The 5,583-nt window shown below is 48.3% G+C and overlaps 1 long non-coding RNA gene across 1 annotated transcript; it reads right to left on the minus strand.

Moving 5' to 3' along the window:
- Window positions 1–1,060: 1,060 nt before the first annotated feature.
- LOC129333841 (uncharacterized) lies at window positions 1,061–2,486 on the minus strand. Its single transcript, XR_008597460.1, has 3 exons — window positions 2,009–2,486; window positions 1,635–1,686; window positions 1,061–1,277 (listed from the first exon to the last, which is right to left on the minus strand). It is a non-coding gene; the product is annotated as an uncharacterized LOC129333841 (long non-coding RNA).
- Window positions 2,487–5,583: the final 3,097 nt, after the last annotated feature.

Genomic DNA, 5,583 nt, shown 5'->3' on the forward strand with positions numbered 1-5,583 from the left:
AGACACCCATTGCACAGAAATCAGCCTTTATTATTATATCATCCCACCTCCCCCAGCAGACGTGAGGAAGGGGAGGCGTGTAGGAGAGCCGTCTGTGCAGCAAAACACCCCACCCCACCCCCAAGGCGGCAGCGGCGGTCACCGGCGAGGCCGGTGGCCAGACCCCCTTGGCCGTCCACGGGCCCGGCCTCTCGCACGCAACTGGGCCCGAGGGAGGGGTGCCTCTGGGGCGGGTGGAGCTGCTGCAGCGGGTGGGGCCGGAGGGTCGAGGATGGTGACGAGCCGCCCGAGCAGGGCTTCGGCACGGACTTGAGAGGCACACCCCACCCCTCCCAACAACCATGGCCTGTTGGCGTGGGAGGCTGGCAACTGCTCCACGGGATTGGATGCGAGGCAGGACGCCCTGGGGTGGAAGGTGTTGGAATGACCAATGGGGCTGCTGCAGACGCCCGAGGGGCTGGACCCACTCTGGGAGGCGGCCGCTCATGGGACTGTGTTGCTGGGGCTGCGGCTGCGATGGGGGCGACCCTCCCCAGGCGCGCGAGACCTCCTGCCCGGGATATGGCATCCACCTGCCACCACCCTGGATTCTCCATTGGTGGGGGCTAGGGTTCCAGCGAGCGGACCGTTTGCCCTGCCATCTCCCGCCCCCTTGAAGCTGCAGCTCGCACCACCCTCTCCCTGGCTTATCGTGTGCCAGCTACTCTCCCCACCGGGGATCCCCGCTCACATGCCCCGCCCCAACCCTCTACCTGGCCATAGATACAGGGGGGTTAGCCGTGTTAGCCTGTGGTAGCGAATTCAAAAAGGGTCCCGTAGCACCTTTACAACTATCCAATTTTATTGTGGCACAGGCTTCTGAGAATCAAGTTCTCTTCGGCAGATGGGTGGTACAGACACTGGTCAAATACAGAGGAGGGGGGGAGGAGGGAGGGAGGGGGCGGGGAGGCAAGACGGGGTGTGTCGGATACATTTGTGGCAATGTGCAGGTGGGGAGATGTGACGGGAGTGTTGGGGGAGGGGCGGAGGACGAAGTCAGACTCGCAGACACAGAAAACAGTTGTTGTACATCTCGTTTTATTGCACTGGAAAGAGCGGGCTTGCGTTTAGGCTGGCGAGGGAGCTGGAGCATTCCACACAGCCCTCCTTCCCGCTCGGAGGGGCGGGGCTGGGATGCAGGCCGCGGCGCGACGGTGCTTCCTGGGCTGCAGCCAACCGTCCGTCAGAGATGTTTGGGGAGGGCGGGGCGCGGGGGAGCAGCCATGCCCTGGATGTGCCTGTGGGGGAAAAAGACACGTGTGGGCTTTGCCTCATTCCACTGGCAAGGCAAGCCCCACACTCCGCCATCCGGGGGGGGTTGCACATGGTCGAGGGCAGCAGCTGATGCATGACGGTCTGGTGAGGATGCACTCGGCCTTGGCAAGCCTTTACCTTTAAGGGAGAGAATGAGCTGGTCACAACAAACACCTGGCCACATGTGGTTTTCGAGGCGCCTGCCTCTGAGGCAGCCAGGGGCGGCCATGGTTGCCCCCCACCCCTGCTGGGCCTCACCCAAAGCGGCAAGTGAGCGGGTGGGTTCAGGTGAATGGGCGGTTTGCGCTAATCTGCGGAATGCCCCCCCACCTCCTCCTTACCTGTCAGCGCTCCGTCGGTCATCACCAGGTGGGAGCGCCAGAGTCAGGGCACCTGCAAGGAAACGGGAGAGCATGCGGTTAATTTGCAAAGTGTCATTCCCTTCTGCCACGGAAGGGTTAGTTTGTTTGTGCTTAGTTAGAAGCAACTAGCATGCATCAGTTAGCTGTGGAGTCATTCTTTCTATCACGGTAGAAAGAGAGTTAGGCAGACATTTGCACCTCTTCCCCTTTATGCGAAGTTCCCCCAGTTTTTCGCAAAGTCCCCGGAGTGCATTCTGCGCCCGCCAATGTGAATGCCCTCAGCCCGTTTCGGTTTTCAAAGGGGCAATGCCACTCAGCAGACGGGCAGAGCCTCCGGCCGAGTGCTCACTTACCTGGGGGTTTGGGTGGCGCTGGCCGGATGTTTTGTAGGGCGCGGTCGCAGGTGATTGGGTGCAGAGAGGGGGGCTCGTCCACGCCGGGCGCGCATGCTGATTGGTCCCCGGGATAGTTCTCATCCTATGCTCCTTCGGGCCATAGGGGCGGGGCGAGGCGCTCAGAGAGGGGGCTGATTTTTCGCCGTTCCATGGACGCCTATGGGCTACGCCTTCTTTTTCCGTGGCGTAGCTTTTTTGCGCCGCTGTGGGCGTTCCCGCTTCTGGAGGAGCTTAGGGAGCGGACTAACTCTGACCCCGCCTTGCTCCCCGCCCCCCCCTGCGTCGGCGTAGGGCTCTACGCCACTTCTGCGCCGCCGCCCGGGCGCCTGTGGCTTGCACCGGTGCTGGCCCGCCGGCGGGCCAGCGCCACGTCCCAGCGCGGGCGGAAGGCCACTTACGCGGGCGTACGGGCTAGATGCGCCCTCGCAAGCCTTAGTTCGGTTCCTGTTCACTTTCCGTGCCCTTATTAGGATTGGGCTGCCCGTCTCTGTTTCATCCTTTCTGGTATTATTGGTAGATGGGTATTTTTAAAGTACCCATCTATCTCCTACAAATTCACAGGTTTCTTTTGAAATAATTTGGCATAATATTTAAAGAACGCTCTCTTAATTGATTGATGGTCTTTCAATTCTTTACCTTCCTCCATTATTTTATTAATAATTTTCTTTTCCTTCCTTTTTTTCAGCTGCCAGGCTAGGTGCTTCCCTGGTTTGTTTGATCCTTCAAATGACTTCTGCTTTAATGTCTTTAATTTCCATTCTAGCTCTTTATTACTAATGGCACTTATTTGATCTTGCAGTATTTTAATCTCCTGTCTAATTGACTTTTTCCCTGGTCTTTTCTTTAATTGTTGTTCTTTTTTGTATATCTTTTCTTGTATTTCTTGCCATTTCTCCTGTTTTTTTTTCTTGTCCTTATTGTTAAGTGAAATTAAGTTTCCTCTTATTACTGCCTTATAGGTATCCCATACCGTCTGTATTGAAACTTCATTATTAATATTTGTTTAAAAAATGGCTTAGTTTCTTCTTTCAAATATTTCAAATTTTCTTGATTTTGTAGTAAATCTTCATTTATTCTCCATCTAAATTTCCTTCGACCCCCCGTCATTTTCCATAACATTGGATTATGGTCTGCACTCACCCTCGGTAAAATTTCCACTTTTTTAGTCAATAAAGTTAAATCCTTTGTCACCCAAATCATATCGATACGTGAAAATGATAAATGCCTTGCGGAGTAGTATGTAAAATCACTGCTTTTCAGGTTTTCTTTTCCCCAAACATCTTCCAGCTGTTCTTGTTGAACAAGTTCAAAACAAGTTTTTGGTAACTTCCCTGTTTTTTTGATAGTTCCTTTTGTCTTCTTATCTAAATGCAAGTCTACCACACCATTAAAATCTACAGCCAATATCATTTGATCATATACATCCTGGTCTAATTTATTAAGCAATTCTTTAAAAAAATGATCTTTTGCTCCATTTGGTGCATAAAGACCTATTACCAGTGTTTTCCTTGCATTTACATTTATTTCCACAGCCACATATCTTCCATCTTGATCTTGAAATATTAATCTAGATTCTATAACCTCATTTACATAAATCACTACTCCTTTCTTTTTTTGCTTGGACGATGTAACATATTCTTTTCCCAATTGTTTATTCTTTAGATATTTTATGTCTTTATCTTTAATATGAGTCTCTTGTAGGCATACTATATTACAATTTTGTTTCTTTAACCAATGAAAAATTGTTTTTCTGTTTTGGGGTGAGTTTAGACCATTCACATTCCACGATAGTAATTTATACTCCATATTGTTACATTCTTAATGGTCCAGGAAAATCCTCTGCATTTTCCTGTAAAAACTTTTCCATCTGTTCCTTTGTTTTAATAATCATTCTCAACGTTTTGTAACAAAAACTTAATCCTTCTGGGATTTCCCATCTGTACCTGATGTCTTTATCTCTTAATTTCTGGGTCAGATCCCTGTATTTTTTCCTTTCTTGGAGAATCCGCTTTGGGACTTCTTTCATAATCTTGATTCTGCTCCCCTCTTTTATTAGGGGTTTTTCAAAATGCCTTTTAAGAATTTCTTCCTTCATTCTCTTTGTCACTAGTTGCACAATAATATCTCTTGGTAGCTTCTTCCGTTGTGCATAAGCCGAATTGATTTTGTATGCCAAGTCCATATTAGCTGTTATTTCTTCCTTTTCTTTCCCTAGAAATTCTGCCAATATCTCTGTCATCTGTTCTTGTGTTGATTGAATCTCAGACTCCTGGATGCCACGAAATCTTAACTGCCTTTCCGTTGCCTTACATTCCATCATTGCCACTCTTGTCTGAATCGCTTGATTTTCATATTTCATTTCTGCTTTTATATCGTTTGTCTTCTGTTCTACCTGTTCCACTTTTTTGGTTGTTGCTTGCAAATCCTCTTTTACTCCCTCTATATTCTTTGCCAGTGCTGCTACATCAGCTTGAATAGCATCTCTCATCTCTTTAAAATCTTTTGCAAGCATCTCTTGCATTTTCTGCAACAGTTCTTTATGATTCTCCGGCACTTTTTTCTCCAATCCTTCAATTGCAGCATCCACCGAGTTTTGCCGCTCCTTGTCTATTCCCTTTTTTCCTGCCATCGTGGGACTCTGTTTTGAGCCTCCCCACATACCTGCCCTTCTTCTCAAATCTGTCTTGAATCGTTTAAGCCTTCTTTTTTCTTGACTTTTTTATTCAAATCTATTTCTTTATTGCAAAAAACCCTTTTTTTTTAAAGTCCAAAATGTCGGGCGTTTTTTCTCTATGGTATCTTGCAATTTCTCTATGGTTTCTGGCTTCGCTTCGTACCTTAGTCAAAATGGCGCACTTCCTCTTCCTGTTACCTTCATAGCCACTCCAGTAGTATACTTGTTTTGCTTCTGAGTGTTACTTTTCTCGCTGATCCACTCTTCCCCTTCACTTTGCTGTCCTTGCTAGGAATTCAGTTGTCTGCTTTGCTGTTCACTTCCCTTCTCGCGATGTTTCCTCCAGTCCCCACCTGCTTTCTCACACTGGTTATCTCTATTCTAACCACAGTAAGTGTAAACAATATTTCTTTTCTTTTCTATATTTTAGTCCTTATTTGCTTCCCCAGCGTCTCTGATTTAATTCTGTTTCTATTACTTAACATTTGCTCTTTTAAATTCTGTCTGTTAAATTATTTTCTCTTGGTCCTTTTACTGCCGCTCTATCTTAGAAAATCTGATAATGATCTTTACCTTTTGGTGCTGCTGCGGGTTGTCTGTGTTGTTTCCTTTGTTTATTCTTTAGTAAAAGTTGTTGCTGAAGCTTGGTCCTGTCGATCTTATGCCAATTTAATGACTCCCGAGGCACTGCAGAGATGGTAGCTCGCCGTTCTCCAAGGGAACCTCAAGGTGGTGGTGGGAATCCTTAATTCAGAACTCCCCCCCTCACCGAGATCACATGCTCTCAGGGGTGCGTAGTGTTCAAGCCCCACTTCTCCCTGAAGTTGGGGTGAAAACGGGCGTTCAGGCGCCCCGCTTT

This window comes from Eublepharis macularius, chromosome 7 (genome assembly GCF_028583425.1).
Source record: "Eublepharis macularius isolate TG4126 chromosome 7, MPM_Emac_v1.0, whole genome shotgun sequence".
In the NCBI taxonomy this organism is placed as follows: Eukaryota; Metazoa; Chordata; class Lepidosauria; order Squamata; family Eublepharidae; genus Eublepharis; species Eublepharis macularius.